General features: G+C 42.7%; 1 protein-coding gene across 5 annotated transcripts in view; it reads left to right on the top strand.

Annotated features, from left to right (window-relative positions):
• Positions 1-18,113, top strand: part of rerea (arginine-glutamic acid dipeptide (RE) repeats a) — a 156,553-nt gene that overhangs the window by 34,104 nt on the left and 104,336 nt on the right. For 2 of the 5 annotated variants that reach the window (XM_030139586.1, XM_030139583.1), the window contains exon 1: positions 7,676-8,240. The exons of 2 other annotated variants lie outside the window; for them this stretch is intronic. The gene's annotated coding sequence lies outside the window, so the exon portion shown is untranslated. Of the gene's footprint in view, positions 1-7,674; positions 8,241-18,113 lie in introns of those variants that run through there. One more of the 5 variants, XM_030139587.1, reaches the window with a different exon arrangement.

Raw genomic sequence — 18,113 nt, 5'->3', positions numbered from 1 at the left:
TCAAGTTTATATGTTTAGGTGAAAAATGCAATTTGAATTTGATCAGTAATATATGTGTTTTCCTAAATGGTAAAGCTGCTATGTATAGACTTTAATGATGAATATGACTAAAAATATTATAAATAAACATACTAACAGTAGACATAATGATACCATGTAATGTCTAGTTTTCCAGATCAAAACCATGCCGTTAGATACAAGCTCCTTGTTTTATCTCGGCAGGTCAGTGTTCATTTTCCTGTTCAGATTTATACTGTTCTGTCACGTTCATTGTCCTCCATGTTTGTTTGTATACATGCACCGTGTTTAAAAGAATCCAAAATGTCTTCCAGATTCTGCAATATAGTAGTGTGAAAACTGTGATTTTTACACTATGGTGAATTAAACAAGACAAAACAAAACCATGGCCATTTTCTTTATCATAATATGATCTATACTGTCATATCGCACAGCCCTAGCCCTTCCCCTCCTCCTTTATCCCAGTATGTTTCTCTTCCTGCCCCACCCAGTGGCTCTGGATCATTTTTTCCGCCTGCCACCAGTTTCTCTCCTCTCTATCGCCATCCTTACCGCTCAATGCACTTCTTCTTCATTGTCCTCCCCCTCCTCCCCCTGCAGCCCTCCACCCTCCACCACCCCCTGCTGCTTTCTGTACCGCTGGAGAGAACAGCTCAAGCCTGTCAGCATTCATTCATCCCTCAACTGCTAACTCATGCTAACCCGTCTTGTGTTTGTGTCGGGATGCATTTTTCTTATTTTTTTTTTAGCATGACTTACACTTCGTACTGGCCTTTTTCTTTCCGTCACAGCCGGTTCAGTGCAGTATCATGGTTTCAAACCGCCAATCACCCACTCCTTTTTTTCCAATTTTTTTTATTTTTTTTTATTGCAGTTTCACTTGTTATTCTCCGTTGCACTTTTAATCCAAATGAACATGTGAAAATGTGATTACCGTTTTACCGTTTCTGCTCCCTCTCTTGCCATTTTAAGAAGAGGTGTAGGACTGAGAGCTGCACCTATCTGAATGTCCACAACAGCGGCAGAAAATCGAGTCATGATATGGAGGGGGCTGCAGTTCAAAGCCGACTAGCAGGTTACTTAATGAGTTTGGTAATTGGCTTGCTGTGGCCTCCGCGCATCCCTGCCCTCCTGCTGCTGATGTGTGCAGGAACAGAGAGAGCTAGAGCTTGCTCTCTTTCCCTCCTGCTCTGTTTTTTCTTTTCGCTCCCTCGCTCTCTCCCTCCCTCCCTCGCTCCATCCATCCTCCCTTCAATCCATTCCACTTCCTCCAGCTAACTAAGCCTGCACTGTCTCTTCCTCACTGTCTCTTTTATGAAGACAGTTGGCATGCTGCATGTTAGATTTCTACTCTGCTCAATATCAAATATCATGAGGGTTACACTATCTCTCATTCGCCCCACACTCTCCCTCTCTCAGTTGCTATCTAATACACACTCTCCTCCCTGCTGCACACACACACATCTATTATTGGTTAGATGCTGCATGCATTATGCAAAATATGAGCGTTCAAACAAGCAATTTGTGCAATTTCCAGTTCACCACTTCTCAGTCTGAATGCCCACAAGATGCAGAGCAATACTGCCTGAGTTGATTCATAAGCCCAGATAGTAAAGACATAACCAGCAGTTATGTTGTCATGTAACTGTAAATGACATTAAAAGTGTTATTCTCACTGAGCCATCAAAGGGAATGCCTCTTTCTGTTTGTGCAACAGAAAGAAAACACATCTGTTGCAAATCACATGAACTTGCATTTTAATTTTTTGTGTGAGTAGGTAGAGGACATTTTCATGAAGCTAAAATAAACTCTGTTTAATTGAAATAGGTAGGTTTTTTTTTTTTTTAGTCTGGATTGTTTATTGCTTTGTTTGTTCATAACAAGCCCCTAGATTTAATGCCTTTGGGGGTCTGCAGTATTGAGGCTAACCTAATATATATTCTGGCTAATGAGGAATAGGTAGGAAGCTTCCCACCTTCTTACCTATTCCCCATTAATTTCCATTTTGTACCTTTAAAAAGCCATAAATAAAACCTGCATAAATTAGCAACTGTGGCTGTCTCCAGTTGCACGGCTGCTGCCAAGCTTTTTATCTACTCCCTCAGTGGAACGGTTGGTTCTGAACGCTGTAGGGGTTGGGAGGCCAAAGCACAGCAAAGTGGCTCCTCTTGACCTCAGCACTGATCTCCAAACTGTCTACTCTTACTGCACACAGACAGATTTTACCCGTTCGCTCCTGCAGAAACAGTCAAATCTCATAACACAGCCTTAACACCCCGTCTGTGTGCTGTCTCTTTGAATAACACATCCTTTTCTCACCGCACCCAGTGCTGACACGCTGACCGTACATTTGCCTTTGAGATTACTCCTCGCTGCTATTATTCATGCCAAATGAAAAAAAAAAAAAACAGACTGAGGAAAGTGAGATGGAGAAATCCAAGATGTGAAAAATTAGCTTGAATGACTTGAGAATCTTGTTCCTTTGACCTATAATAGACATGCTTATTCTAGTTATCACTATCTATCTGTAAACTAGATGGCTGAATCATTAGCTTACACACTGAGAGCAGCCAAGTGTGACCAGAGGAGAATAATTGATTTCTGAATAAGCACTGGTACTGAAAGGGGGGGGGGGGGTGCTTTGTGGGCCATTGCACCATATTGAGCATCTTAATATGCGTGTCATGAATTATAGTGGGTTTTTTTTGTGTTTTTTACACATTGTGAGCTTTTCCCCCCACCCCCACTCTAGTTTTAGCACAGCAACAGCGTGAATGTGCACCGCTACTCACTGTCCATAGGGTGGCAGTGTTTGGAGGTGAGAGACTCAGTTTGAGATGAGGCAGCGACTGGCTATCTGAGCAGATTAGCTTGGAGACATTAACCACACAGGAATCACACACCCCAACTGCCACTCTCTCTGTCTCTCTCTCTCTCTTCCTCCTGCTTTCATTACTGTGGCCCTCATTTGCTTTTATAGTCTGCTGATCACTTTTAAGCACAGTTTCACCCCCCCTTCTCTGGAGTCAGATTTTCCTAACTGGATCCAGAGTTAAGCATCAGACACATGTACTGTTTGTTTATCTTGTCGTGTCTTTGTTCACAAAGGGATTTGCCTGAAATGTAAACTTCCTCTTTCGCGCCACAGCCTGCACTCTGTCTCTCTCTTTCTGTGGCCCTCTTGGAAATACAGTCTCATTCCTCAGAGTCTGTTCTCTGTGCAGCCACGGCAGGCTGAACTGCTCTTTTATTCAGATGAATGAGGCCCTGTTTTGCCTGGAGAATCAGACAGACACAGAGAGTCCATGTGAGAGCTTGAAGAATGTCTGTGGCTTAGTCAAAAGGCATATATGGTATTGTGGGTATTCAGTGGTATCCATATTTACTCCATAGATGTGGCCTTATGTGTTGATTCATATAATTTCAAGTTTGCAAGTATTTCATAATTTATTACTTCTGTGCTCTCTCATTGTCAATACACAGGTAGTTTTTTTTTGGTTGTTGTTGTTGCTCAATTGTATCAAAGACAGGAACTGAGCATTCATGTTTTGCTGTTTTCCATTAAGAGAAAATGCTGTGCCTCCTCTCACTAACATTTGATCAGGTTGTTTGCCAGGTGGCATCCACCTCCATCTGGAATAAGGTTTACTTACATTCATTTTTTTAATATGCAATAGTTTTACCAAATGACTGCTGCAAGCAAGTTTCACTCTCTTGAGTAGATTGTGTAGCTTGGCAAAGAGATTAGACATATGTAGCCTACAAGTGTCTTGGTTTTCAGAGTGTTGCAAGGCTGCCAAATGTGACTGTGAATAGCTATGTAAACAAGATAGCTATGTGAGGCTAGACCTTGCACTGATTGCCTAAAGTGAAATACCATTCCTTGGCTTCCCTCACATTTTTACAACTGTGTTAATGATAGCAAATAAAGGCTTGCTAGGTAGCAGCTTAATTACTAGCTGTCTGTCTGGATTTTCTCCAAAGGGCATCTTGATTTTCAGTTTGGCTGTTGTCACCTTGATAAGGCTGTTTGCTTGTAGAGAGAAAGGTGCAACCTTTAATGCTTTGTTTGCTTGTTTTTTTGGTCCTCTTTTTTAAGTTAATAGAATCTTACCATTGAGCACTCATCATTCCAGCGAAAGCTTTAGCTCTTGAAAACCTTGAAGCTTCATATTCACAAGCGTGTAGTTAACCGTATTTAGTTGAGTAATTTCCTCGAGTTACTTTGTTGGGAGATTGGAGAGGATTGTTTTATTGCTTCCCCTTTTCTCAGCCCCCTCCAGGCAAAGTCTGCGTTTTAATTAGTCATGTAAGACCCTATTTTCCCTTTGGATTCCCCCAACTTGTAAAGTACTCTCTTAAGAATCCATGAAGGCTAAAAGGGGCAATGAATGATTTGAAGTCAGCTTTTTTTGCTTGCCTGCCAGCAGAGAAGGAGGGAAGCTATCAGCGGCTATGAGGAACAGTAACTTGAAGCAGCAGTCACACAGAGTCTTTGTTCTTTATGGATAAAGTACGTGTGGTGAAGAGAGAGTCACTGCTTTAAAGTGCCATCTGGAAAAGCAGTGTTGAAATTTTTTTTTTATAGGAGAAGAACAGCTCCTGTAGGTAATATGTACCTAAGAACGGTAAAATGGTCTCAAGGTTCAATCTAGCACATCCGTTTTTCCTCCCTGTATTATGTTTTGGCAGTAAGGAAGTTAGCTTGTTACACTGTAGAGATTTAGTCATGTGTTAAAGTTGAGCTTCTGAAGTACACCCCCACCGCTGCCACAATCTAACCCTCCTATTGGTTTACAAGTCTGTTTTCTTCTCCCAATCCCTTTTTCCTTCAACTTGTCTGCTCATCCCTGGTGAATGTATTAAATGAAGTTACTAGATATGAGTGCTTAAGAGGCCAGGGCCTCTGAGGCTTGCCAAGTCTCTCACAGGCTTGGCTCAGTCATCCATGTCACTTTTTTCTGTTGTTTCAGCTACTGGCTGACTTATTTGTATTGCCGAGCACTTTCTCAGTTTCTCCCTCTCTCCCTCTCGCTCGCTCGCTGTGTTTGCTGCCTCTGAATGGCTTGTTTTTCTTCCAGTGTAGAGAAATCAGGCTAAAGCAAACACTGTGTGTCAGCCACAGCTTTTGTTAAGTATTCATTTTTAATGAGCGTAAGTGGCTACAGAATCCTATAAACCATAAATGGAGTAGTCAGAGTGAGGAGGGGAGGAGGGGGCATGTTGGCCTTTGATTCAGTAGCAGTCTTGCAGTCTTTTGTTTAGTAACACTTGTACTAATTATGTTTGATGTGGATGAAGAAAACATATTTCAAACTGATAGTTTGTGTTGCTTTATTGTTCACTTTTCCCCGTCGTACACCCCCTCTGGTTTTGTTAGCTCTTACAAGGAACTATTCTCCTTTAATAATCTTTAGGGAAAAGGGTGTTGGAGGAAAGTGTCATTTTTCTCTCTGGAGCCGCGTACATTTCTGTTAGATTTCATTTCCTCTGAATTTACAGAGAGGCTCCAAGTAACCAGTTTTTGTTCTGCTGGGATTGAAGGCACTGTAGCTGTAGAAGGGGGTGCTCAGGGAAAAGGTATTGTGATGGGCCGTTTGAATGCTGAACAGAATTGAATAGACACAGTCAGCTTCCCAGATACATGCTTAGGCCTGTAGAATGTGGAGTGCTTTGCTTGTAACTGCACCGGTTGTCTCCTTTCATTATCGGTTAATGGTGCCCAACTTGACAGAGCCATGTGATAAACAGAGGAGCTGTGAAATCCTGGAGGTGGAGTTCTCGTCTGCCTGATAATGGGATCTCATCTGCCAGGGAGGGGAGCCTGCCCCGCCAGCCAATCCAGCTTTGCTCTGCACTGCCTTCAGAGAGGATTCACTGTACTCACCCTTCACTGCTGTCTTGGGCCAACTTAAGCCTGGAAATGTTGGCATTTAACTGGTTTCTTTGTGTAACGGATGAATTTTTTTCCCCCTCTCCTTTTATAGACAGATTTCTCTCAACCAAGATGATAAAAATTTGTCTTAGTGGTTTTCTTTGAGGCTTTAATTATGCGTCAGAAACGGACATGTTTTCTGCTTCTGCTCAATCGCGGATTCATTTGTGTTTGTGTAGCTCAGGAAAGGCGGCAGACTGTGTGTGTAAATATCATAAACATTGACCTTGTGAAATGTATACATACTGTGATAAGGGAGGAGCTGTGGCTGCTGTGGTGTTCGGTTACTGTGGGGAGGGGGTGTACAACTTCTTAGGACAGTTGCCTCAGGAGCTGGAAAAGGTTTTCCAGCACTTTGTTGCACAGAGCACGCCACCCCCACCCCCATTCTGCTTTTGAAACCAAGACGGCCAACATGGTTTGTAGCACAATGAAGGACCCCCTGCACAACCACCCTCAACTCAATTTCTATTGATCCTCACTGCCTGTCTCTCCTGCCCGTGTTTGGCTTTAGTGCAAAAAGAGCCCAATGTGCACACTATTTGCTTTAGTTAATTGGATTTTGACAGCGATCCAATATCATGTTTTAGACAATGAAAATGTGTCAAGCTACTTGCTCACTGAAATGGAAATCATCCTATTAATTTATAACTTAATGCAGTCCATCTTTATTTTCCCGCTTCTCTTTCATGTGTGTCAGATTTTTCATTACGCCTCCTAACATTTAGATTAAGAGAAAACAAACTGTTTAGTCTGTTTTTAAAACCGTAAAACCACCAAAAAAAAAAAAGAGAAAGAAAAAAAAGTAAGACCTTGAAAACAACCGGCATCACATCTAATGTTAAGCGCTTCCTCGCCATTAAAATCCACCTCCCAAATATTGCTAATGGACTAGTATTCACATTGTCAACCCGGCTTGTTTCTGCCTTTTTAATGGGTGGGGTGACTAATTAATTCATTATCCAAATATGCAAATGAGCTCCACAAGCCTAAGCAGCATTCAATCGCCTTCCTCTTGTGTATTTTCCAGCAAATGCAAGCTGTAATGTTTTCACTTATAAATCAGTGACCTGTATGTGCATATGTGCATGCAGGGGGTGGTGGTGTGTGGGGGGGTCATTTTAGCACTGAAACGTGGCATTGGAAGCACTCAGTTAATGTGACGGTAAAGAAACATGGGATGTTAAATCATTATGCACATTAGGAAGGGGACTACTAACTACTGTTGCAGCTTTCTTTGCTTTTCTTTTTTTTTTCTTCATTGTCTCCCTTCTTTCCAGTTTCAGTCACATTCTCATAACCGTCCGCATTGATCGGGGCTGATGATGGTCCTCATCGGCTGCCGTGCATTTCGCAAACACACACACTGTGTAAACGCGTTTCCCTACGGGGGCTGCCATCAATCAACAGCCCCATTGGCGACCCCCCCCCCCCCTCTTTTTTTTCTTCTTCTTCTTCTTTTCCTCCTCTTCCTCCTTCTTCTTCCACCTCCACCCTTTTGTCCCTTGCGATTATTTGAATCCAGTCCATGTTTTTGTTTCGCTCGAGGTTTTTTTTTCCTCTTTTTTTGGAGTGTGGTCGTGGTAATTCTCCTTCACTAGTGTCTGGATAAAGAAAGACTAGGTCAGCCATGTGGATGCGTCTGTTGAACAGCTGAAGAGGAGGAGGAGGAGGTGGAGGAGGAGGAGGAGGGGGTTTACAGACACGGAGGGAGCGATAGGGAGAGCGTGGAGTGGAGTGTGTGTGCATAGGAAAGAGAGAGAGAGAGAGAGCAGAGGGGGAGAGAGAGAGAGAGAGAGAGCGTGTGTGTGTGCGTGTGTGTGTGGAAAAAGGAAGCGGCGCTTGTAAACGGCGAACTCACTGGTTTCCTACCCCTCGAAACAACTAACAGCGCTGTGTTACTTTTCATGTGGACACTATCATCGACAACACGGCCGAAGGGAATAAGGAGCCGTTCCGAAGGGGGGGACTAGCACACGTTCCAGTGCCTTTTACTCGGCGATTACGGACGCGAACAGTCTATCAGTAAAGTGAAACCGTCTTTTGTTGAAGCAAGTGCTCGCCTGAGCCCCCTCCGTGCAGGCAAACGGAGGGATAATAATAATAATACTAATAATAATAATTAAAAAAAGTGTGCCGTTCGCCCGGTTTTGTCCCGGTTCTTGGATTTGGCCCAGCTGGCTCGTGTTTCTGTTAAGTTCCGTGGGTCATCTCGGGCAAAGGATCGCGTTTTTCCAACTTGTTTGCAGCAGTCTGTGGGACTCCCAAAGAATCACCAGACTGGCGGGTGAGTAGTTGAATACACACCAAATAAAAAAAAAAAGAAAAAAAAGAGATTGCATGCAGGATGGTTGTGGTTGGAGGAGGAAGGAGCGGGACATTGCACAGACATTAGGAGTGAAGTGTGTGCGGGTTTTTTGTTTTTTTTTAGGGAATAGTTGTGTCCAAAAGCCTGCTGGCATGTAAGTTTGTGCAGAAAGTGTCATAATTCAGCTTTAAAGCAGAGCAGGAAGCATGTGTGACCCCCGAGTCAAATGTTTCTGAAAGTTGGCTGCATTGTTGTAAAACTTGGCTGATCTCACTGAGCGCAGACCCCCTCAAGCAACCTCCATGACCTGGTCCGCCTGTAACGAGGCTCCACCAACAACACCACTAACACCAGCAGCAGCAGCACCACCAGCAGCTAATGGTTTCAAAGTGAGAACAGAAAAGCAAACAAAAGAGGCAACAGCGCTGCATACCTACAAAGATGTGAAAACTACTCCTGCATGTGTATTCCAGCGATCAATCAACGTCGAGGATAGAAGTTGGGTTTTGACAGGGAAAAATGTTGAAATGGATCTTGATGAGTCAGTGGCACATAAATTTGGTGGGTGGGATTTCCCCAAGTTTCACATAAAGGATTGGCTGTTGGATTTACAGCCTTGCTCGTGTCATAAATTGATTATTGAGCTGTAATAATGGAAAGTAGTTGAGTGTTTTTGAAAGATAGTGTAAAGGGGGGGGGACCATGTGTGGGAGCCCAGCTGAACCAGTTGCAAACTGTTGAAGGACCACCAAATTAACTTGACTTCCCCCCTTCAGCACCCCAGAGGCTATGAACTCTGGCCTAAGCACATGCAGCTCTCACTGTGGGGGTGAAGGGGAGGGGGAGATCTGTGCCTGTTGTTGAAAAGAGCAAGAGGGGGGGCGCGATGTGTGTTTGTGTGTGTGTGTGTGTTTTAAGAGGGGGCAGCTTAGGATTTGAAAGCAGACTACAGTTATTTGTCTGAAAGGCAGCTTATCTAATGTTTTCCAGTTATAGTAGAGAGGGGAGGAGGGCTTGTTTACTTAAATCGCTGTAAAATTGGTCATAGTAAGTTTTCATGTGACTCCAGTCAGAAGCTGAATCCTCAGGGTATGTGGCCACATAAGCACAAAGAAAGCTCCAACCATTTTAACAAGATTCAAAGGAGGAAGGGGGGAAAGCACTGATTGCCTTTAGTCTTCGCCATATAAAAACAATCCCTTCCTGAAGTCCTGTGTTTTACACTCGCCTGTTACATTATTGCACGTTCTCAGATGTTACATTGCTAATTGTGAGCAGCTAATCTTCACCATGTCCAGCTTCCTGTGGCATTTTTTTCCCCCACCGTCCCCTGCTGACTGAGAAGTGACCTCTAGCTTAATGATTCATATGTGATTAATCCGCATGAGTGGGACGACACTGCATGAGCTGATGTATGGCAGAAGTACTGCAGGTAATGGATGAGTGTTAGTATTAAAGGACATTTACCCCTGTAAGAATCTGTGAGGGTTTAACGTTCGCACAGTTTAAAAACTCACACAGGAATGCAGATAAGTGACATTGTGTAAATTATGTTCCAGGAAAATGATACTAAAACACCAACTCTATCTGAACTGCCAGGTCTCACTTCCTAGTGGTAAGAGAGGTATGTTCTTTAGTTTAGATATCATCGACAGACTGAGTGTTAAGGTGTTACAGAAGAGGACTGTCTTTCCTAGTGAAGCTAGTAGCTATCATATGAGTTAATTTGTGTCACGTCGCTCAAGGACTTTTCTGACAAAAGGCAGAGTGAACAGTGTGGAGTTTAAGATTTTCAGTTGCATGCGGCGCTTTGGAGTAAGTAGGTAGGTAAGTTCCATCACTACATTTTTAACATGTAATTAGTGATCTGCGATACTTCTAAAACAACCTTCCAAATACTGGATAACAATAGGTGAAATAAAGGTTGTTTCTGTTAAATGCATACGTGTTGCCAGTTACTAGATGACATTGTTTTGTTCCTGAAATATTAATCAGTGATGCAACACAAGTCATTACGCTAAGATAAAAGAAAAAAGAGGTTTACTCAGCTTATCTAGGATATAATGTTGGAAAACTTGGATTGCTTGTGTTTGTGAGCGCATTCTGAAATGGCATCATCCTCACTTCCCCAGAGGTCAGGATATCCATTTAGTTTCACTACTTGTGGATTGAGTGAAAGAGGAAGTGGTCACTCCTCTTAATGGAGTTGTACACAAGAGCCTGAGTTGTTCTGCAGTGTGGGTTTTTGTATGGGAAGACAGCAGTGGGTGTTTCACAGTGGGGCTGCTATCAGATAAAAATATAGCAGCCTGAATCTTAATTACGTTCACGCTACTGTTCTGCCGTCTGTATCACTTCACATCATCTCTACTTGCGCTACGTCATGTGAATGTTTGGTGGAAATTAAATCTGATGCGCGATTTGATCTGGGTCTGAGTCCGCAGTCTGTGTTGTTGATTCATGTAAACCGAGAGAAGCATAGTAGCGATGTGAGTCACTCCCCTTCACAAACATAAGTCTCACTGCTGACAAGGTACAGAGAGCCTCGTAGACATTCAGCTCACATCCAGGCGCGTGTATGAGTGTCACCTCTGAGGAATCTGAGGGGTGATATCCGGATCAAAGATGCAGTTTCTGACCATGGAGAGAGAGAGATGCTTCATAGAGTGAGGCTGTAACGGCTGTCTAGCTGCTCAGAGGCAACTGAATGTTTGACAGGGCATTGGAAAAACGTTATTTAATCTGCTCGCATGATGGCCCTCGCTGGAATTGCACCACGCTGCGTCTCTGCCCCCTTTTTTCCTCCCTGTGTCAGGATGAAGGCTGGTAGAAAAAACACTGAGGGGCTGTCTGTGTGTTGTTTTTTAACAGTGTGATGTAATGCATAAAGAATCAGAGAAAGGCGAGTTGTAATTGATGCAGTGTTGGCGAGCCTCTCATTTTCTTTCTAATGAGTGAGTCTGCTGGGGTCTGGATATCTTTTTCATTTGGGTAATAGCCTGAATGACTCAACTGTACGCCATTGTAATTACAAAGGAATGACCCAGTTGTTATAATAAGCTACGTGAATGAAAACAGATGTGATGTTTGACCCGATTAAAAAAACAAACTATTTGTAAGAGGGTTGTTAGTGGCTGATAAGAGAAACTTCCATTAAGTTGCTGCCTTTTTGGCCGCCTGCACATCAACTAACTTCATATATTGCTCACATTTGCCCTCCCACTTTTGACCCCAACAAAACCGAAACGTGAGATCCGCCTTGTCACAAAGCCAGGCGGAAAATCAATGAGAAGTCATGGCTTCTATAGCATTGTCGGTACATTTTCCATCCCCCTACACAGAGGCAGACACAGAGTTTTCAGGAGAGAAGATGAATCTCATCGAGCCTTGTTGATCTTTCAGACAGGTTTAATTTCCAAATGGAACAGCCTGGCTTTGCTCTTCCTGACCTATTGTCCTCATAGACAGTGTTGTACAAGTGACTCATTTAGAATACATTAGCCAAAGATTGACATAGTGCACAAGAATCAGGAGGCACTACCCTCTGGTGGGTGACTACTGAAATAGAGAGTGATGATGGACTGTGGAGGTGCTTTGATTGTTCATAGAAAATTCCATCTAATTTGTTGTGTGCATAGAGGAAGGACTGATATCTTTAATTAACATAAACCTCAGGAGCAAACGAAGAGTGAGAAATTGGGATAATTGAAAATGCGTCCTATCTCTCCCCCTCTCTTTCTGTCTGTACATCCTTAATGCAGCTGAGCCCATCGGAGGGCACTTTCACACATGTTAAGTGGGGGGACATCTGGCCTTGTTAATTCAGTGCATGGTCATAAAGTGGAATGGCGGTCCCCACAGAGCCGCTTGAATCGCCTGCCCTGAACACCGTCAGATGGAGCCCGTGTGTCCTCGCTGCCTTCTTGTCCTCCCTGTTGACTGTCCCTCTGACACTGCCGATCCTCTTTGCCATCCTGCTATGATATTTAAACACAGATGATGATGTCTGAGGGAGATAACATGACAATGAAAGACATGGCTTCAGCGTAATTTTCATCATCTAATCACAACAAAGAAACCAGATACTTGATTCACATATCAGCCCTACAGCATAGATTGGATATCAGCAGTCTGTGTCCGTTTCATGTGTGCTTGATGATGAGTGGGCTGTCAGAGTCTATATTCCTGGATCCACCTTATGTCCCTGCATCCCCAGCAGTGTTGCAAATAACCAAGCGACAGCAGCGGGGAGGGAGGCATGCTGCGCATTCATATCCTATTTTAGCAAGTAAACATTTAATGCGTTTAAATGTATCACAGCTTTATTTATGCATAGAATCTGCTGTTAAGTCTGAATTATACATTAGCCAATGAATAATGCATCAGTGCCATTCCTTAATGATTACTTGCCAGGCAGCGAATGGTAATATTTGCTGATAAATTTACCCATTGATCTTGCTTGTGTTTAACCAGGCTTGTAGAAATGATGTTTTTTCAATTTTTTTTTTGTTAGGGACATTTTTTTGTCAAAGATGCAATCAAATGCAGGCTAATTGTGTGTTGTGTGCGTGTTTTGTTTTTTTTCCTCATTTTTTAATAAGATGTCTTTTAAAATTGACGGCTGAGCCCTGAGGACATACAACGCAAAATAGATGCAATCTGAATTTTTCAAGTATAGTTGAGTTAGTAGTGGTTGTATTTGATCACTATTTTGCCATTTTCACCAACATCTTGGTATGTTTCTTTTCCTTGCTGCTCCAAGGATGAGTTGTTTATCCTTAGACCTCAACAGATCAATGTCCAATTACAGTTTTGTCTTTGTTGGCTTGTAGCCATTGCGTGATAGAGTGTGTTTGAAGTACAGAGTCTAGACATTGTCTAGTGAGTTGGTGATTTAGCCCATACTTGGTAAAGGTTGTCTTTTGATACTGCGTTTTTATTGGCACTAGTCTTAACAGCCGCACTGAGCCAGATTATTGGCACATTATCCCTATAATGCTGTGAGCCTAGCATTGCCTAAGCCTTGAAGCAGAGACTGTTATTGTGCAGATGTATTGCTTGTCCACACAATGAGAAAATATTGACTTGTTGTCACTCACTCATTTGATTAGTTGTGCGGGTGATTCTGCTTTTCATTTGTCACCCTGGCAACATAAATAGGAAAACACAGCAACACACTCTGTCTATGCAGTAATGAACCACTGGAGCACTGCAGACTTTTCACATCTGGAAAACCTCACTGTAAGCACGAATGAATGTCTTTATCACTCATAGTGTATCATTGCCACTTGTCAGCTCAGCTAGTATCCACAAAAAGCCAACATTTGACAGCTTTTCTCACTGCAGAATGTGCAGCAGCGTGGGAGTGATGTACTCTAACAATTCCACTTTGATTTTACAGCTTAGTTGCAAGAGATTTATCTGTATATTTACAGCGCTGGCGAGTTACAGCATTTTCTTTTGTCTGTAAGAAGAGCAGCTTAAATCAGTCTGCGGCTGCTGCTGTGTGTAAGCCAGGTCATAATGAGAGCACCTAATATTTAATCCAACAGGATTCATCAGTGGCCTTGTTCTTCCAAAAATAATGAGGTAGACAGTAAGGGCTGCCCCAGGCTGCATGTAGGGAGATGATCTCTGTGAACCGGCAAATCATTCCTGTTTTTTATGCTAAAAAGACAGGCTAATGACTATTCTTGATGTGTGTCAGTGCTTTAAGTTAACTAGCGTTAATTCACAGAAAGATCTAATGGGCTTGATTGTCAAGCTGTGTCGAGGCAGCCAGTGAGAGCTTTGTGCACGGGTGGGGGGAGTGTAATTGTTTTTGCTGGCGGTGATTCTCTGTGGAAAGGATGACTGCACAATCCAGATATGTAAACAAGAAGAAACTGAAAGGCAATATGCTGATACCTTGTCTGTTTCCTCTTCATCAATGTAGGTTTTCAAATGAAATCTCTAAGCCCTGCCCAAACATTCTTTGGCTTCGTCTTGGCAGTAATGGTTGCATTACAAACCTGTATCTGCTCAACTAAGCATTTCAAACATGTAAATCATATGTGGAAAATGGAGATCTTGAGGAAATCATTAACTGTGACGGCACACAATAAAACAAAGAGAGGGAGAGTTAAAGACAACAGATGCTCAAAGGGTTTGAATCTGCTTATTGGAGCATGACACTTATTTAGCGTAGCGGAGAATCTCAATGCGTTCATGGTAGACAATAATGCTGTGTCTTGCCAATGCTCTGCCAGTCATCTGTTCTCTAGAGGCATTTGCAATATTCATTTAATGTTTATGCATTTATCCAAACCTCACAGTTCTTTGTTTTCTCATGCCTGGTGTCATTTTAGCATTGAGGTTGCTCAATTGCCTGCACAAGACATCTTGTAATGTTTATCAGACTCTAGCAGAGTAGACTTCCACCTCTTATGTTACATAAATAACAAAGCGACACAGCCGTGCATTTGTGAAAGAGGAAGGTTGCATTGATAAAGTGAGCTGCTGCTATCGGTCTGATAAAGATCAACTTAAAACCTACCAGGAAGCAGTCCAGTTTGCAAACACATGGTTTTTGGGGTTAGTGTTTGAGTCAGCGTTAGGGCAAGACTGGACATCTGTCTCCTAGTGATCTATAACGCCCACAATCCCTCCCACAGACTGTTGGCTTTGGCACTCAAGCAGTACACCGGTTGCTGTTGTACACCCAGCCACCCACAACAGTGGCTTATCTTGCTAGCATAACAAACAACCGGCTAACAAAGAGGATTGAAACCAATGGGAGACACACACACAGCAACAGAAGACCTTAAGAGCCCTGTGCCATCATAACTCCACTTCAAACTGGCCTTTTGTTCTGAGATTGTTGGAGAGGACATCATAGTAAGGTAGCAGCACATCTTTTCATCCTCAAACGCACTCACTCCCACTCAGTCACTCTGCTGTCGGTAAAGGAGATCCTCTGCCTGATAAGGCTTCAGAGAAAGGTATTCCTCTGGGACTGTTGTTGAGGCATTTTTACAGTTCTGCCATGCACTGATTAAAGGAACACTTGTAGATAATCCCTTTTAAAAATAGGTCTTTGTTGTGGCAGTGGTGGAATGAGGTGGGGTGCAAGGGGCAGAAAAAAGCCTTGGATTTGGATTTTTAAATGGTTATCACCTTGGTGTGATCTGCCACTCTCCTAAGATAAATATTTAATGACAGGGTGGCTGAAATAGAGCTGTAACAGACTGCTGGTGAGAAATGGAGCTTCTATTTAGAGCCCATACTGTTCCATAAAGTCATGGCATTGGTAGACAGCCCAAGGTTATTAGTGTGGTATGAATAGTGTGTCTGTGGTGTGTCTATGCGTTGCTGAAGAGTTCTCACTCTTTTCTTGCTGCAGTGATATGAAGGAGAGAGAGGAATGTACTCGCTCACTCATGAATCCTTGATGGATTACGCGTGTGCAGCACTATAGTTAACGCACGACAGCAGTACTGTTCAGGCACACTTAAGTTGAACTATTTCCACAAGGGAAACAGCTGTATATTTTGCCCTTTACTACCTTAGTTTTGCTCTGTTTCATTTCACATGCTCCCTGCCCTCTGGGTTCTTGTTTGATGGCAGTCGTGTCATGCAAAATTGATTGTGAAGGCTTGCATCAATGCTTGCTGCAATGAAGTTATCACAGTGTAGACAGATTTCCTCACATTGATTCTTCTGACTTCAACAAGGATGGAAGTGATGCATTACAGATGTTACTGTAATTAAGTAGATGTTTTGAGAATGTCTGTCTTGTGGCACATTTAAGGAACTAAACCAAGAAGAAAGGTGACTTTTTTTTTTTTTTTTTTTTTTACAGTGTAACCCTTGTTTGCCCCCTATAGAAGTCTGCATTGGACCTGTGCAGACAAATGTGTCATTTATTCGTAGCAGCAGCCAGTAACTTAATTTTGTCCGTACAAGTTTTGTGTGCAAACTTGGTGGTCTAGCAAATGTTAGCCAGTTTGGTTTACTCCAGTTTTAACTACATCCATACCAGAAACATTACTGTTCTGCCTGCTATTCTGGTTAATGCTATAGTTATTTAATGTCAGATGTAACTGTGGAGGAGCATAAATTATGTACATAATAAGGATCAATATTTTAATGCAACCAAAATTAGTAAAGAAAGTAACTTATACTGAGTTGTGTTTTGAAGTAATATAAAGTAATAGTACTTTTATATGTTGAAAATAACCTTTCCGGCTATGGGCTTCTGAACCTCAACACTTTTACACTTGTAGGTTTTTGGCCAAATTATGAAGTAAGGCTTGTATTGGGAGTTGCCCCTTTGCACACAGCTCATTTAAATGCTGATTTAAGCCTGACTTGATTCATCCTGTTTACTCATTACATGATAGCTGTGGCAAGAGGCAATTACTTTGAGCTTAACAAGTACCTTACTTTCTGTCACACTGTGGCTTTTTTTTTTTTTTTTTTACTTCATTGGAGCTTCTGAGGCCCTGTGGCTTCCAATCAGTCCAGTGAGTGGCATACACCAACATCTTGCTTCTCTGTGTAGGAAATAGGTGGGTAAACACAGCAGAGTCCTTGAAGCACTTCCCATCCCTGCTATTGGATTACCAGCTGCCTTTCCGGGCCTCATCTGTGCAGATGAGTGCCAAGATCAATGGAGCTCTTAGTGCAAAGCTAATTCGATCAAGACTGGCTTTGCTACTGCTGATCAGAGATTATTCTTTTCTGACGTGAAACAAAAACTTAATCAAGTCAAGCCTATGTCCAATAGCCTGTATTTTCAGCCGCTGCAACTCCCATAGACATCAATTAGGAGGCATTTCATATTCATTATTGAATTGTTGGGTTGGCGTGCTGAGAAGAGGTGTGGAGATAGGAGTAGTGAAGTGCTGCGTAAAGTGATCCGTCCAGTTTTGCTGAGAGTAGCAGGAATGCTGCCTTTTCTCCAGCAGAGCAACTAGCATCATAAATAAGCTAAGAGTTTTTAGAGGGATGAGGTGTCTCCTGCTTTGACGGTGAGCAGAAAGAAAGGGTTGAAGGGCATATTGACCCTCTTGTTCTGGAAAGCGAAAAGCAGACTCTTTAGTGGCCCTTGTTCCCCATTAATTATTGTTTGATGCTAATAAAGGAGGGGGGATGGGGCATGTTATGAAACATAATTATTCATTGCAGCATTTCCCCTCGATGAGCCTTGTTCCCCCTCCCCTTGTGCTTAGAGAGGAGGCTGCCAATGCTGTCAGTTGAGTACAGCAGGCAAAGATGTCCCCTCAGCCTTTTAAGGAGGGGACAGGAGGGAGCAGGGTGAAGGGCGCCATTTGCCCGAGTGATATATGAGGAGAGACAGCAATATATGTAAGGAGCTGCTGAAAGAAAGATAGAAGGTCAAGGCACATTACACTCCAGCCATTTATTGGCTGAGCACATAGTCTGACCTGGACTGCAAATACAGTTGCTCAGCAGCAGTAGCAGTTTTTTGTGTTTATATATGTATGTGTGTGCGTGCATGCATGTGTGTGTCAATGGCCTACACATTTTAGATTGACACGTGTGTATACACATAGATGAATGCCGTACTGTAGTGAATATGCACTCAGTGGCTTTTTATAAGCTTACTGATGCAGTGGGAAGCTATTTTAACAAGCTCCACAAACCTGCCCTCCTAGATTTCCACTGAGAGACAGCGATGGCACATGCACAAGAGACTGATTTCCTATGCATGAACACAGCATATGGTGTGCTTAAACACAATGGGAGCATGGGATTAGTCAACAATTGTCTTTTCCCATTGTTGTAATTGAGTAAATGTTCCAGCACTATTACATGGCATTCGTGATTTTACAATAAAATATCTAAAAA

Source organism: Sphaeramia orbicularis, chromosome 7 (genome assembly GCF_902148855.1).
Source record: "Sphaeramia orbicularis chromosome 7, fSphaOr1.1, whole genome shotgun sequence".
NCBI lineage: Eukaryota > Metazoa > Chordata > Actinopteri > Kurtiformes > Apogonidae > Sphaeramia > Sphaeramia orbicularis.
The sequence above is the reverse complement of the archived record's forward strand: the minus strand, read 5'-3'. Positions and strand labels throughout refer to the sequence as shown.